The 16,988-nt window shown below is 45.3% G+C and overlaps 1 protein-coding gene and 1 non-coding gene across 3 annotated transcripts in view; both read right to left on the bottom strand.

Moving 5' to 3' along the window:
- Positions 1-16,988, bottom strand: part of LOC126281633 (LIM domain only protein 3-like) — a 1,631,617-nt gene that overhangs the window by 491,978 nt on the left and 1,122,651 nt on the right. The gene's annotated exons all lie outside the window — the stretch shown is intronic.
- On the bottom strand, positions 13,839-13,911 carry Trnaa-cgc (transfer RNA alanine (anticodon CGC)). The gene has a single exon. It is a non-coding gene; the product is annotated as a tRNA-Ala (tRNA).

Raw genomic sequence — 16,988 nt, 5'->3', positions numbered from 1 at the left:
TTACCATCCTGTATTAAAACATTTCCTTTTATCAAAAGTGCAATTTATAAACGATATTTTGTGAGTAGAATCAAATTTCCAATGGTAAACTTAACTGCTTTTTCTACGTTATTTTACGAGGTAACTAAAATAGAAAAGCCTTGAACCCTTTCCACTAAATTTAGTTAGTATTAAGATTCTTTTACAGGGAGTGCAGTGGAGCTGACGCTGAGATCATTTAGTATTTGGTTATATCATCGCTAGTCTCACTGAACTCTTCTGAATTCTACATGTCATGTGTGGTCTGGCGTCTCCTTACCAGCAACAGGTCCCAGGTTCAAACTAGTCAATTCCCTAAAAAACACGCTCAGAGCGTCGTTGCGCGAAAGTGGTAGGGAGACACGATATAGAACAATCAGACACCAGCATGAATGTTTAGACACAGACAGTTTTATGCTAAGGCTGAACTATATCTAAATCTAAAACCACTAAAAACTTGATTAGAAATGATCTATTTGCGTGTCGAGTTGTAATGTTAACTATTACTTATGCAAAGCTAATGGGCGTATAGCATTATGAAAACGTAACCAGCTCACGCAAGCGTAAAGGTGCGACTCGACACACAAATTAATTTTCTGGTCTTACATTTGGCTTTTTTGATGACATAATTAATAAAGGTTCTATGAAAAACTTTATTACCGTTACGAGTTGCGGTTGCTACAGGGCACTACCAGGGACGGTAAGATTTTCTACCACAGAGTGTGTGTGGCTACATGGGCACATTGGTTAGAAAACTAAGTCAGACAGTCAGGAGGCGCGCAGTCCAGGTGATGTCAGTCACTAATGATTGCACACCTCTTAGCTACCAAACTGCGTGCCTCTTGATTCCTACGTTTCACCCGTACATCCAAAAAATACTTACATATTTTACAAGCATGTAGGGTTAAAAATTACTGATTCAGCTGCCATTCGAGATGTCATAGTGTGACAGGATGTGTGGTCATAGCTGTTGTCATCTTCCAAGGTGACAGAATCCATGGAGTACACAATGGAGATGTAGCTGAAAGGGCAACTCTTGCTCTCCGACAACGCTGAAGTAAATGCACTGGTAGTCACAGTAACGTGAATATGTGGGTTCAAGTCAGGATAAATAGCCGAAAACAATCACCTAACAGCCTCAGACCCTGTATGCAATGCGAGTTAAGCTCCTGTACGACTTGGAGAGAAAAAAAAAAAAAAAAAAAAAACCAGCTCGTTGAACCACACTACATGGTTCCAGTCTGCTGCGTACTTCCGATTTCTGTGTGTCATTTGCCAGACTGGGAGCAATGGGTTTTTGCGAGGTACCCGATTCGAAACGCCCACTGAGCGAGGTGGCGCAGTGGTTAGCACACTGGACTCGCATTCGGGAGGACGACGGTTCAATCCCGTCTCCGGCCATCCTGATTTAGGTTTTCCGTGCTTTCCCTAAATCGTTTCAGGCAAATGCCGGGATGGTTCCTTTGAAAGGGCACGGCCGATTTCCTTCCCAATCCTTCCCTAACCCGAGCTTGCGCTCCGTCTCTAATGACCTCGTTGTCAACGCGACGTTAAACACTAACCGCCACCACCACCACGAAACGTCCATTGCATGCAGATCAGTTCTCAATGTTCGTTCTGAATCTGCTTGAGGTAGACTTACCTTCAGCAGTCATTGGCGATGGGTGAAACTTGTCTCCATTTCCTATAGGTCACGATCTTTTTACAACCACTGCTCTTAGCCGTGTTTCACTGCTGCACGTCGTACACAATTCCTTGTAGACGAGTCGAACTGTCGCAACGATGCACCGACAAATCGAGCAATTTTATCCGTGTACTACAGCTCTTTTCCATAACTCTGTGAAGCCCACATATCGACCCATCTCACAGCGGTGATCCCATGCAGCCCACTGGCATAAGACTCACGTTAGCAGAAAAAGGGCACGTGAGCTACTGGTAACAGTTCTTCGCTACGAGCAGTGAGTGTCCCACAGTGAGTAGTGCGCCGACATTATGACCAGTGAGCTTGTGTGACGTCCAATACTACCCTACAAAAAGTAAACAAAAAGACGGCGCAGCACGAATGAGTTATGAAAATTGATCACAAACTGATACAGATATCGACGGAAAATGTAAAATTATAAACTTCGGCGGCCGATGGATGAATGTGCAGCGAAGTTTCACAGAGCAGCTGGCACGGATAGTAATTAGGGGACATGTCGGCATAACATCATTCCGAATTTCATATCGCGTACTCAGAGAAGCGTTCTGGGACCTCTGCTGTTCCTGATTTATATAAATGACCTGGGTGACAATCTGAGCAGCTCTCTTAGGTTGTTCGCAGATGATGCTGTAATTTACCGTCTAGTAAGGTCATCCGAAGACCAGTATCAGTTGCAAAGCGATTTAGAAAAGATTGCTGTATGGTGTGGCAGGTGGCAGTTGACGCTAAATAACGAAAAGTGTGACATGATCCACATGAGTTCCAAAAGAAATCCGTTGGAATTCGATTACTCGATAAATAGTACAATTCTCTAGGCTGTCAATTCAACTAAGTACCTGGGTGTTAAAATTACGAACAACTTCAGTTGGAAGGACCACATAGACAATACTGTGGGGAAGGCGAGCCAAAGGTTGCGTTTCATTGGCAGGACACTTAGAAGATGCAACAAGTCCACTAAAGAGACAGCTTACACTACACTCGTTCGTCCTCTGTTAGAATATTGCTGCGCGGTGTGGGATCCTTACCAGGTGGGATTGACGGAGGACATCGAAAGGGTGCAAAAAAGCGCAACTCGTTTTGTATTATCACGTAATAGGGGAGAGAGTGTGGCAGATATGATACGCGAGTTGGGATGGAAGTAATTACAGCAAAGACGTTTTTCGTCGCGGCGAGACCTTTTTACGAAATTTCAGTCACCAACTTTCTCTTCTGAATGCGAAAATATTTTGTTGAGCCCAACCTACATAGGTAGGAATGATCATCAAAATAAAATAAGAGAAATGAGAGCTCGAACAGAAAGGTTTAGGTGTTCGTTTTTCCTGCGCGCTGTTCGGGAGTGGAATAGTAGAGAGATAGTATGATTGTGGTTCGATGAACCCTCTGCCAAGCACTTAAATGCGAATTGCAGAGTAGTCATGTAGATGTAGATGTAGATGGACAGGCGCGAGAACAATATAAACAGATGTCAGTATTTCACAGATGTCGTGTAGTTGGAATCAAACAAGCCGGTTGGAGTACTCGGTGAATCGCTCGACATATGAATGGCAGCGATGCTACTACTCAACGATGTTGGCAGGAATGGGTGAACTATGGCAGACCACAGAGGAAGTCAAGAGGTCGACCTAGAAAGATGACAGGACCTAAGTGCCGAGCAATCGTCACAGCTCCTACCAGCGATCCGACGTGCAGGTTCAGTGACCACAACGAGCATTAATAGTGGCTCACAGAAAGAGGACTCAGGTCACGGCGCCCCTTGAGCCTGTTACTATTCTCTGTAGACCGACAATCTCTCTTGCAGTTCTACCTGGCATATTCGGTCTGGAATCTCACCGAAAGGAGCAGAACTGTCATCAGTGATGAGTCCCACTTCGAATGGGGCCCCGATGACCAACGAAAAGGTGTGACTTGTTTGGAGACACCCCAGACAACAGGGGGACACCGACGTGCCTGGCGCCCGCCATAAGTCCCGACAACTAAGGGTCATGTCTGAGGCGCCACTTTATTTTCTAGCAGGATCCGTTGCTTGTCATCCGTGACACTCTTACAACACAGCGGTGCGATAATTCTACGTCTCGGCGTACGTTTCAGCAAGAAAATTGGCGCCCGCTCGCGGCTAGAGTTTCTACTGCTTGCCTTCGTCCTTGCCGAATCCTACCTTGGTCAATAAGGCCGCCGGATCTCTTCTAGTCTAACGTTTGGAACATTATGAGCAGTGTCCTCCAACCAGCTCGGAACTTTGACTTTTTAAGCATCAGATGGACAGAGTTTGGCACGACATCACTCAGGAGAACATCCAACAACTCTATCATTCAGTGACAAGTCGAATAACTGCTTGAATAATGACCGTAGATGGACCAACAAATTATTGACTTGTTCGATTGGGGAAGCTCTTCTCTTGAACAAATCATTCCATTTTTTTCTGAAATTGTGATCATTTGTTTGTCTGTACATGTACATAACATCTACCAAGTTTCATCACACTCGGAAAATTCCGTAGCGATGCCAAAGTTTTTTTTTTTGTTTATTTAATGATTGTGTTTTTCAGAACTTCCAACTTGTAAGAGTTCGTTCTGAGTTTAACAGCAATTTTCCAATGTTTCAGAAGTGTCCAGTGGTTAAATCTTTTATTATTGTAAGATTTTAAGAGTAAAGTTTAATATCTGTATAATACATTTCGATGCTCAGTTTATGGTTATGACGTTTTAACAGATTGGGTCTGGGTGTCGTTTAAGTAGATTCTGGCATCACAAATGATTCTGAGCTGATGACGTCTTACGACAATGCAAAGTGGTAGCGATAACAAAAGTTTTTTCATGATTTTCTTTAAAATAGGTTTAGTGTGAAAATTTTCCTAGTACACCTATCTTAGCCGCCGGTGGTATAACATACAGTGACGTTGTTTTCGTGTGATGCCGTCACTTACGTTATAAAACCCTTATGTAGAACTGTGGGCCTATGGGTGTTGGCAGAAATTTCTCGAAGAAGGGAGCAAGATCCCAAACTTACCATTCTGATATAATCGACTCGGTGAGTCTGAAAATGTCTCGTGCCCCGAGAACTGAGTTTGACAAGAGGTACACGTAACTTTTTGGTAATTTTAAGGGTATCTAAACAGTATGCATATTTCAACGGGATATGTTAAATACATTTTTTATATTAATACGAATATGGATGCCACATTTTCTATTCAAAGATCTGTAATTACATCCTGCTACGAGCAAATGCACAGTATCCAACGACTTACAAAATAGAACTAGAAAATATTCACACAAAAAATATACCTACATCTCCACAATATTAAGTTGCAACTGAAAATAAAAATCTGAAGTAGGAAAAAATGTCAGAATGATAGACAATCTTACTGAAATTCAGTTTAATAGCCCTTGAAGGGGAGAAGCAGGTAACAAACTTTGAGAAAATTTATTCAACTTTGATGCCATCTATTACACTTGCCGAATTCAGATCTATTCACGTTAACGTCTTTACTGCACTACCTTCATGATTTCTATTTTATAGTGTCGATTACAATTAAAGCAAGCGTGTTTCTAAAGCTATACTTATTTGGATTCGATAGGTAGTTTGTAGCCTAGGGCCAATATACGATTAGATGAGGGAAACCTCCCAAAACCGTCGTCAAATTGGCCGGCAGAAACAGCTTTTAGCAGCTTGGGGCTCCACTGCGGCAATCGTCGTCCCTTGAATTTGTCAGAGTACTGTTCATTGTGTCGACTGCAGTGCAGAATCCGGAGCTTTGTGACTGCATGCAGCACTGTGCTGCACTCACAGACTTTGAGAAGCTCCCAGATGTAGTGGTCGCAGTTTTCTCCCTCTTTTACAATTTCAAATTAGGTTCCCTCTGTTATAGCTTATTCTCAGACTGATGTGTTTGCTGTCAAGTGTAGATGTAGACTCCTACAATACAGCAAGGTTGTGTTCTTCTGGGTGTGCTGCAATATCTTGTTCGTTTTAAACTGAATGCAGAATTTAAAATCCATCAAAAGCTTTCTTTTTCCACAGACGGATAGTAAACCACTGTTGTGATACCTCTGTGCATCGAGTAGGGGGGAGGGGGTGCGGGGGGGGGGGGGGGGGAGGTCTTCAAGAGAAATTCGGAGGACAGATGACTGGCATGTACATTGTTGTCACGTTTATTGTGTTAGGAATCAGCGACGGAATCCCAGAAGGCAGGTAGATACACTCCTGTGTGCTGGGTTAAGGCATAGCGTAGAAGCAGCAGAGCACACACTGACCGCATTATTTCAGCACTGTTCTGTAAACGTTCGTACGCGTCTCGACGGCATGTAAGTGCAAAAACTACAGCCACAAAAGATATGGTCAATATCTCCCTTGAACAGAGTAACAGCTGGGAAAATCCAAGAGATGCTCGGTGCTCCGCAGTCTTTGTACCAAACGTCTAGCAGTGACATATCACGTAACGGGGAACAACCTTCATTAGGCATAAACTTTTAGCTGGTACTTCAGGGCACGGTTAGGCGTTGTTTATAATTAGTTATTCCCATGACAGGCGGCAAGATGCAGCCAGTGTTGTAGTCAAGTGCCCTACACGAATGGGGTTAAGCCGAAGTTCTAAAATATATTTTTCCGCTTATAGTCACCCATTCTTACGGTTTTGTTGTTGAAACCCACTCTATCAATTTACTGGGCTAGTTGGTATGCGAGATGCAGCATACCTGGTTAGTAGAACCCGCTAGTACGGTGAAACGCCGTTACCCCAGGACAGATGAATCCAATAAAACGATGCTTAGCGTCGCCAGGAAGTGACAGCGAACATTTTGTCTGTAATAAAAGTCTCGCATTTATCTAAGATAATGAATACAGGCCGAAGCAATGAATTAAAATTTATAACAGAGCTGGGATTCGAACTCGGGTCTCCTGCTGACTAGGCAGATGAGCTAACCGCTGAGACATCCTGGCAGTGTAACTACACAGCTGCACACATTACGCAGATACAAACTACAGTTCACCCCTTAGTCCATCTGAATGTTCCTCTTCTTAACTTGTATCAGTATTGCAGAGGCTCTACAACACTGGAATGCCACCTTAGCATTGGATGAAATGGTGATAATCCTGCTTGTACCCCACGTATATGTGATATATTAATCAAATAAATTATATGTTCCAGAGACATGGTAAGTCTCAAATTTATGTATGATAATGGAGTTTGTATTCGGAAGGGAGATATGTTGGGTAATCTGTGCAGGTGTGTTGCTGCAAGGTGGCAGGATGTCACAGTGGTTAGAGCACACCCGGTACAAATCTGGTACAAATTTCAATTCATTGCTTCCGCCTGTATTCATTATTATAGATAAATCTGAGACTTAATGTGTCTCTGGAATATATAATTTATCTGAGAAAAGTTGTTCACATGATGATGAGATTCCATACTCCGAGGAGCGTAGGGGACTATGCGGGAGACCCTCACCGCCGTACTAGGCAAGGTCCTGGCGGAGGTGGTTTGCCGTTGCCTTCCTCCGACCGTAATGAGGATGAATGATGATGATGATGATGATGAAGACGACACAATAACACCCAGTCATCTCGAGGCAGGAAAAATCCCTGATCCCCGACGGGAATCGAACCCGGGACCCCGTGCGCAGGAGCGAGAACGCTACCGGAAGACCACGAGTTGATGACGTTCACATGAAACCATCTATCATTTCTAGACGTTTCCGGCAAAGACGTTGAAACACCTTGTACAGTGACTGTTACAATTTCAATGTTTCTAGTTTTCATCGGCCCCGCGCCCGGGTTCCCGGGTTAAATTCCCGGCGGGGTCAGGGATTTTCCCTGCCTCGTGATGGCTGGGTGTTGTGTGTTGTCCTTAGGTTAGTTAGGTTTAAGTAGCTCTAAGTTGTAGGGGACTGATGACCATAGATGTTAAGTCCCATAGTGCTCAGAGCCATTTGAACCTTTTTTTTTTCATCGGCAATGTCAAAAAAGCTGTTTAGTGAAGTCCCAGGCAACGACTGCTAGAAATTCGGGAGAATGCTGTAATGAGGAAAGCGCCACGGTCCAGATTCCAGGAGGGAAGGGGCACTAAACAGCTGATTGCCCTGCTAGATGTTGTTGGCCTGTCAGAAGCTGAGAGGCACCGGCTGTACTTTAAGATGGCATCTCATATCGCGTACTTTCTGCCTGGGGGAGTCATCGGTGCCTGAGAACAGCGACCGATGGGATATCCGGGCGAATGGACAGGGGAGAGGGCAGAGGTAAGTGGGAAAGGAAACAGACAGCAATTCCGTGCCCGGCAGAGAGCGGTGGGTGGGAAGGCGCACGGGTGAGGAATCCGGCGGTGAGACGCGCGGCGCCTGGCATGAGATACGGCGCCGGCGGCGGCCATGAAACAGGCATCAGACCCGCCTTAGCGGCTGCAAACAATAAATATCGGCCTCTCCGGCGTCGCCGCCGCCTTCTTCTTCCTCTTCTTCTTCGATTCCGGACGCCTCGCTCCCAGCGGCGCGTCGCGTCATCCCCCGCCGTCCCTCGGAGATTTACTGTCTCCTATAATTGAATATTGAAAATGTCGACGTATATATATGTATAAATATTATATATTTCTGGGGCGCGTTATACGGCCGAGGAAACGACGCTGTTTGCATTTAAAAAAAGATTCCTGTGCTTTTATGCGCGCCCGGCTTATTTTTATGTGTTTTAATAAAGAGGAGCGTCGTGCCAGTGTTTCTGCTGGTCTAGAGACACTGTGTCCACTTTAGCTCGCGCTGGGAGAGAAATAGAGAGGCAGAGATTCTTTTCTTTTATTCATCAGTTTTCTGGCTGCTTTGATGCAGCTTGCCGCGGCATTCTCTTCTTTGCCAACCTCCTCGCCTCAGAGTAGCATTTGCACCCAGCGACTTCAATTGCTTGTTGGAAGTATTCCAATCTGTCTCCCCTTACATTTTTTGTCCTCTAAAGCTCTGATGTCTCCGCACATGTCCTATCAGCCCTCTCCCACGTTCTTCTTTTCCTTATGCCCCTTTCTTCGACGATTCTTTGGAGAACCACCCCATGCCTTATTTTATTAGACCATTTAATGCTCAATTATTACTCAAAGAACAGTCGTATGTTGCACAATGTTGTTTATTTTCTGAGTTAATAAAGAATAATGTGCAACCTACGACTGTTTTTTTAATAATAGCAATAGAAGGTTGCTGTACCATGGAAAGGCATAATTTTTACGTAATGTTTAACCTCATTCTATAGCACCCGATCTCAAACGCTTCGATTCTCTACATTGCCGATTGTTACACAGTCTGTGATTCACAACAATATAATTCGGACGCCCAAAAGTACATTCTCAGAAACTGTTTCCTCAAATTTAAGGCTTATATTTGACAGCTGTAAAGGCCTCTGCTCCAGAATGTCGTCTTCGCCTGTGCTAGTCCGCTTTTTTTATGTCCTCCTTGTTTCGTCTGCCATGTTCTACTTTGCTTTCGAGGTAGCAGAAACCTTCGTCTACTTCGTGGTCCCCAAATGTTATGCTACATTTATCGCTGATCTGATTTCTACTACTTTTCATTATTTTCCTCTTTCTTCAGTTTACTCTCAATTCGTATTCTGTACTCACCGGAGTGTTCATCCCATTCAAATTGTCCCGCAGTTCTTTTTCAAAGACACTGAGGATAGCAGTGTCACCAATCATATCACTGATAAACTTGCACGCTGAATTTTAATCCAAAGCTTGAACCATTCTTTGATTTCCGTCATTGCTTCTTCAATGTAGGGAATGAACAGTACGGCGTGAGACGACATCCTTGTATTACACATTTTCTATCCGAGCACTTTGTCTCCCAATCTTATTCCTCGTCATTGTACATATTGTGTACTACCCGTCATTACCTACATTTTACTTTTTTTTTTCTCAGAATTTCGAACATCTTGCGCCATTTTACCTTGTAAACGTTTTCCCAGATCAACAGATCCAACGAACGTGTCTTTTCTTATTCTTTCTTCCATCGTCATTCGCAACTTCAGAAACGTCTCTCTAGTGCCCTTATCTTTCAGAAAGCCTGAATGATCCTGACACTCAGTTTTCTCTGTATATTATTCTTGTCAGCAAGGAAGATGGATGAGGCGTTAAGATGACTGAGCGATAGTTATCGCACTTCTCTGTCTTTACTTGCTTCAGGGTGTATGTGTATTATTTTTCCGGGAGTCTGATAGTATTGCTCCATGATCACACATTCTACCAACTTGAACAGTCGTTTCTCCAGCACTTCCCCCAATGATTTTACAAGTTTCGAATGAATGTGATCCATCCCTTCTGCATTATATGACCACAGGTCTTCGAAAAATCTGTTAAGTTCTCACTAATACTACACCCCTATGTCCCTCATATGGGATCCCATTACTCTCTCAATCACGTTATCAAACAAGTCTTTACACTAGTAGAAACCTTCAGTGCAGTCTTTTCACCTGTCTTCTCTTTTCTCTCTCTCTGCGCTTAACAGTGGAATTCTCAATGCGATCTTAATGTTGAAGCCCTTGCTTTTCATTTTACCAGAAGCTGCTCTGATTTTTGTAAACGATGAATCACTCCTTACAACTAATACTTGTTTTTGATTTGGCTCTGAGCACTATGGGACTTAACTTCCACGGTCATCAGTCCCCTAGAACTACTTAAACCTAACTAATCTAAGGACATCACACACATCCATGCCAGAGGCAGAATTCGAACCTGCGACCGTAGCCAACGCGCGGTTCCAGACTGTAGCGCCTTTAACCGCTTGGTCACCCCGGATGGCTTTGTTGATTTCTTGACATTTTTGCTGCAGGCATTTCGCCTTGGTTTCGCTTCCCCTGAAATTCTGACTTGTTTCAGCTAACTGCGAAGAAGCAAATACTTCAATTGATCGACGAAAGAATTTCAGTCCCTTCATAATAGAGTTCAAAGATGTTCCTGGCAAACGAGCGCGGTGTTAGTACACAAAGAGCTGAAGTGGCGCTGTGCAGTAATTCACGTAATACTCTGACGAAGGCCAGTTGCAATAGCTGCAAAATCGCAGTTTTTCAGAAATACACCGACGCGGCTGCGTACCGGGAAACGCTTCATTGGCGCGGTAATATTGAATTTCTGTAGAGCTGGTGAGGACTGCGGGCAGTGGACAGAGGTGCAGAGGCAGTAGGTCGGCCGCCGCCGGCCGGATGCGTCGCGGCGGCTGGCCGGTTTCTGTCGCCAAGGCTGGGGGGACGGAGGAGGGAGCAGCCGCCGTAAACGCAGCGGCGAGACCGGCGAGGCGGCTGGCCTATCCTGCAGGGGCTTCCGCTGCCGAGTCGTCTAGCGGGACCAGCGGTTTCCGAGAACAGTGGCTGACACCAGATCCCGTCGAGCCCCAGACTGAGCGGGTACTGAGTGCTACGTTTACCCCATCTTACAAACAGTCCCAGTCACTCTGTACAGGACCGCATTCGGCTGATTTAGCGGCAGAGTTGACGTGAGATAGTGTTTCCGAGTGCGATCTGATTTTTCTCGGCGTATTTCTAACTTGTAGAATTCCCTGCCATCCACCTGTGTTACGTACAATATCTACAGTAGCACACTTTGTCGGCAATACCTCCAGAAAAATCAGCTGAAAGTTAAAGTGCAGCAATGATGAATGTGCATTTTGCCCGCCCTCTACTACTTTGTCACTATTACGTTCATGAAAGCATCGTGTAGGCCTTCGCATATCAGGACTCTACCAAACCCATTGGCCATGCGGAAAGGCATACTTTGAAGAATTTGTATTTACGGTACAAGAGAGGAGCCGTGAATACAGTGGTCACTCTGAAGTATGCCAGACCGTAACAAACCAGGCGTGGCTGAGCAAAGTACATGGTGGTTATAATTAAACTTTCGCTCCTTAACATGGCCCTATGAAAAACAAGCGATCGTAAGACAGTGAAACTTTATGTGACCATTTGTAACGACACGTGAGAGAGAAATAACGGAATCACAGAAAGAAACAAATTTTAATTTCAGTACGGAAAGGTAACAATTTGTCAAATGTGAACCACGTTTACATTCCAGATTACAAACTGTGCTCAGTGTGATGACCGCCTTCATCCACGACAGCCTGGAACATCACTGCAGATTTCTACCTTGCTGCACAAGACAACGGCGGACCACGTTATGTTCAACTGTCGGATACAGCTCCTGTACTGCTTGATAATCGCACATAGCGTCTAACATTCTCGCCCGTGGAACATTAACTGCTTCAACAATTTCTGGCGCAATCTACCGTCAACCTCTCCCAGCACCAATTCGAAAATCAGCTTTAACTCCGTTACGGAAAGAGGACCTCTCCGTATTCCTCTACTGCGTCGATACTTACACGAAGAACAGCAGCACTCTCGCTGTTGTTTTGATAAAGAAAACCCAGCCCACCTTCTCCAGACCTGTGTTGACTATCTGCAGCTGTAATTCACACTGACGCTTGTGTTACAACCCTACGTTGTCGTACCAGTACCGGCGACTAATGGTAAGTCACGTCACTAACAATGCAAATCCTGTAGCACGCAGTCTGAACATCGCTTCTATTAAGTTGCGTACGCTGTCTCAAGTAGTAACACGCTGTAGACTGAACTCCAAACGCAGGCGGCTACAGCGGCAGTTACACGAGCAGAGTGGTAGGGGCCCGGCATACATAGCACACCAATCCTAGCAGAGCAGTAGTTAACAGCAACCACTCGTCTGCCGAAATTTAATGGACAACTTACGATATAATACGGCAGGACACTCCAGAATTCTAAAAGGGTGCTCCAGAGTTCGTCAAGCCAGGAAGGTATGCGTGCAATCCTGTGAACACAGCATGTTTTTATTTTGGAAGATACGAGTGTCTGTAGCATATTCCTCGCCAAAACAAAAAATGTTGTACACAACAACTTCCCCTTTTTTACTTTGGGATAGTTTGTGTTAAAATAGGAAAAACAGACAATGTGGCAGCGTGTTTAAATAATACGATCTGGAAAACCAGACATCTAGGAAAAAATACGAAGGCAAGAATATACAAAATGATAGCGAGAGCAGTTGTGACATACACAGCTGAGACAAGATCTGAAATTTCAAAAACTCGACTTTTGAAAACAGAGGCAATGTGGAGTCCGGAAAGGACCTAGAGAGGGGAGAGAGAAGTGAAAGCAGTAGAGAAGAATATAAATTGGAATCGATCTATGAGTGGGTACGTAAGAGGAAGCGTGGTGTCACCGCCAGACACCACACTTGCTAGGTGGTAGCCTTTAAATCGGCCGCGGTCCGGTTGTATACGTCGGACCCGCGTGTCGCCACTATCAGTGATTGCAAACCGAGCGCCGCCACACGGCAGGTCTAGAGAGACTTCCTAGCACTCGGCCCAGTTGTACAGCCGACTTTGCTAGCGATGGTTCACTGACTTCTACGCTCTCATTTGCCGAGACGATAGTTAGCATAGCCTTCAGCTACGTTATTTGCTACGACCTAGCAAGGCGCCAGTATCCGTACTATTGATATTGTGAATCATGTACCATAATGAGCGACGTTCTCCATTAATGGATTAAAGTTAAGTATTCCACCAGCTACGTCCGTTTTTCTCAATTGTAATTCCCTTGTCATGTTCCAGACCTCACGCCACCCTGCGTGAGCTACAACGCGTGCATTTCGACCTCCTTTAGTAACCCTGTGTTGGCTCTCCTGCCAACCACAACAGGAAGCATGAACAGCACAAACACAATGTTAACCACAAGAAAGACTGAGGAGAACTGAAGGAAACAGGCTGTAGACCAGAAAGAAACAAGGAAGTACGAGCAGCAGTTGAGACGCTGAGGACCATAACTTCCTAAAGCACATCGCCACAAGCCTACATTTAATTGAATACCAGAGAAACCAGTCAGACAGCTTTTCGTCAATTTTCATATATACACAGTGGGCCTATAGCACAGATAAACCTGACCCACCATAAGATTGGTACATGTCGGAGGAGGAGATGAGTGTTTAACGTCCCGTCGACAACGCGGTCATTACAGACGGAGCGCAGGATCGGGTGAGGGAAGGATGGGGAAGGGAATCGGCCGTGCCATTTCAAAGGAATCATCCCGGCATTTGCCTGGAGCGATTTAGGGAAATCACGGAAAACCTGAATCAGGATGGCCGGAGACGGGATTGAACCGTCGTCCTCCCGAATGCGAGTCCAGTGTGCTAACCACTGCGCCACCTCGCCTGGTTTGGCACATGTCAGAAGCATGAATACACGCTACGTGCTTTAGGTCCTTACCGTTCTCAGCGCCTCAATTATTTTATCATTATGTTACAAGTCTTCTTCATTAAATGTTGGATGTGTTCCACGAGTAATTCTGACTTTTATCCTTCGATTTACATATTTAGAATTCGCCTACAGGACCTTCACATTTTCATTAAAAATTGTATCGTACTTAATGATGAAAACTGACATGAGTGAAAACATACAATAATACAAGCAAAAAAACATTCAATTACATCGATCCACGAAAGAGCCATTTGCGATTAAATTGCATACGTGTGGTTACCAGATACCACAGACTTCATTACAAAATCCGATGCTAGTTAATAAAATGTATCTGAAATGTAAAATTTTCGATTAAGTTACGCTTCCAGTTTTTGACCAAGCGCTTCCCCAGACTCATTTTGTTGCTGCTTCCTGAATCGTACAGTGTTGGATTGGTGGCGCGTTGCCGCCTGAAATCATACAGCACCAGCGGTCCGCAAGTATTTCACGCTTCAGGGTTTTCACTTAGCAATTTCACTGCGATTACACTGCTCTTTAATGTTAATACGGGCCGGCCGCGGTGGTCTCGCGGTTCTAGGCGCGCAGTCCGGAACCGTGCGACTGCTACGGTCGCAGGTTCGAATCCTGCCTCGGGCATGGATGTGTGTGATGTCCTTAGGTTGGTTAGGTGTAAGTAGTTCTAAGTTCTAGGGGACTAATGACCATAGCAGTTGAGTCCCATAGTGCTCAGAGCCATTTGAACCATTTTTTTTTGTTAATACGGTCGTGCATTGTTAAAACTTGTTTAAACGAAGAACGAGGCGTAACCTGTGTTCTAGCTGAAGAATGATCGTGACAATGTACACTCAGGGGACGAAAGTGATGGGGCACCTCCTAATACCGTGTCGGACCTCCCTTTTCCCGGCACGGTGGAGCAACTCGACGTGCCATGGGCTGAACGAGTCGTTGGAATTCCTCTGCAGAAATATGGAGTCTTGCTCCTTAGGTAATTGCAAAAGTGTTTCTGTAGCAGGATTTTGAGCACGAACTGACCTGTCGACTGCGTCCCATAAATGTTCGATGGGATCCCTGTCGGGAAATTTGGGCGGTAAAATCATTCGCTCGAAATGCCCAGAATGTTGTTCAAACTAATCGCGAACAACTGAAGAGCAGTGAAATGGCACATTGTTGTTTGAGAACATGATGTCCATGATCTCCAGGTAGCTGAACATAAACATTTACAGTCAACGATCGGTTCAGTTGGACCAGGGGACACAGACCATGCCGTGTAGATACATCCCACAGCCTTATGGAGCCACCCCCGGCTGGCACAGTGCCTCGTTGACAACTTCTCTCCATGGCTTCGTAGCGTCTGCGTCACACTCTAACCTCACCACTAGCTCTTACTAACTGAAATCAGGACCCATCTGAGCAGACCACGGTTTACAGTCGTCTAGGGTCAAACGGATATGGTCACGAGGCCAAAAGAGGCGCTGCAGGCGATGTCGTGCTGTCAGCAAAGGCACTCTAGTCAGTCGTCTGCCACCAAAGCCCACCAAGGGCAAATTTCGCCGCAATGTTCTAACGGATATCCACGCAGTACGTCCCACATTGATTTCTGTGGCTATTCCACGAAGTGTTCAAAAATGGTTCAAATGGCTCTGAGCACTATGGGACTTAACTTCTGTGGTCATCAGTCCCCTAGAACTTAGAACTACTTAAACCTAACTAACCTAAGGGCATCACACACATCCATGCCCGAGGCAGGATTCGAACCTGCGACCGTAGCGGTCACGCGGTTCCAGACTGAAGCGCCTAGAACCGCACGGCCACATCGGCCGGCCACGAAGTGTTGCTTGTCTATTAGCACTGACAACTCTAAGCACACGCCGCTGCTCCCGGTCGATAAGGTAAGGCCGTCAGGCACTGCATTGTTAGTAGTTAGAAGTAATGCCTGAAATTTGGCACACTCGTGACACTGTGGATCTCGGAATATTGAGTTCCCTGACGATTTCCGAAACAGAGTGTCCCATTCGTCCAACTACCATTCCGCGTGTAGATTCGTGTCGTGCGGCCATAATCACGTAGGGAACGCTCCACACGAATCACCTGAGTACAAATGACGGTTCCGCCATTGCACTACCCTCTTACACCTTGTGTACGCGATACTACTGCCATCAGTAAATGTGAATATCGATCGCTATCCATAACCTGTCACCTCGGTCTAGTGTAAAGCGAGGAATCCGTGCAGATCCACCTCTGGTAGATCTACACCATTTCTTATGGGTTCAAATGGCTCTGAGCACTATGGGACTGCTGTGGTCATCAGTTCCCTAGAACTTACAACTACTCAAACCTAACTAACCTAAGGACATCACACACATCCATGCCCGAGGCAGGATTCGAACCTGCGACCGTAGCAGCCGCGCGGTTCCAGACTGTGGCGCCTAGAACCGCTCGCCCACTCCGGCCGGCATTTCTTACTCCGATCTGTACATTATGTGTAGGAGAATGAGGGTACCTCAAAACACATGTGTATATAACTGAATGTACTGCATTTTCTTCAACAGTTATCCACATCCTCTGACCAGTGAACCACGTGGCGCGATCCCTTCAGTTTTCCAGATAAGCTCACGCCAACTACTACGAGGCTGTCAATAACTGAATGTGTATTTTCTGTGCTACTATGACACTGCACTGTGTGACGCACAATCTGTTCTCATTCTGTCACTTATTGTATGGATTCACTTGGTCGCAATGTCGATCAGTAAAAGCAACAGTTCAACAAAAGTATCATCAAAACCTTCGCGATCCAGGGCAGTGCAGCTATAAAAGTATATGTAATTATTCGCTACGAGTTTTTCTGCAAAGGTGACCCCTGTCCTGCACGGTAAGCAAGAGACGTTTTTAGCGTTCCGTGCCTCAGTCGCTACGGACGGAAAACTTATAGGCTCACTTTGGTAGGTTGTAGTGAAAGGGACTAAAGTTGAAGGTCATCAGTCCCTTCATTCGTTAACTGACAAACCAGGAGTAGTCAAAGGCAAATCTGGAAA

This window comes from Schistocerca gregaria, chromosome 7 (genome assembly GCF_023897955.1).
Source record: "Schistocerca gregaria isolate iqSchGreg1 chromosome 7, iqSchGreg1.2, whole genome shotgun sequence".
NCBI lineage: Eukaryota > Metazoa > Arthropoda > Insecta > Orthoptera > Acrididae > Schistocerca > Schistocerca gregaria.
Note: the sequence above shows the minus strand (reverse complement) of the source record. Positions and strands in the feature narration are given on the sequence as shown.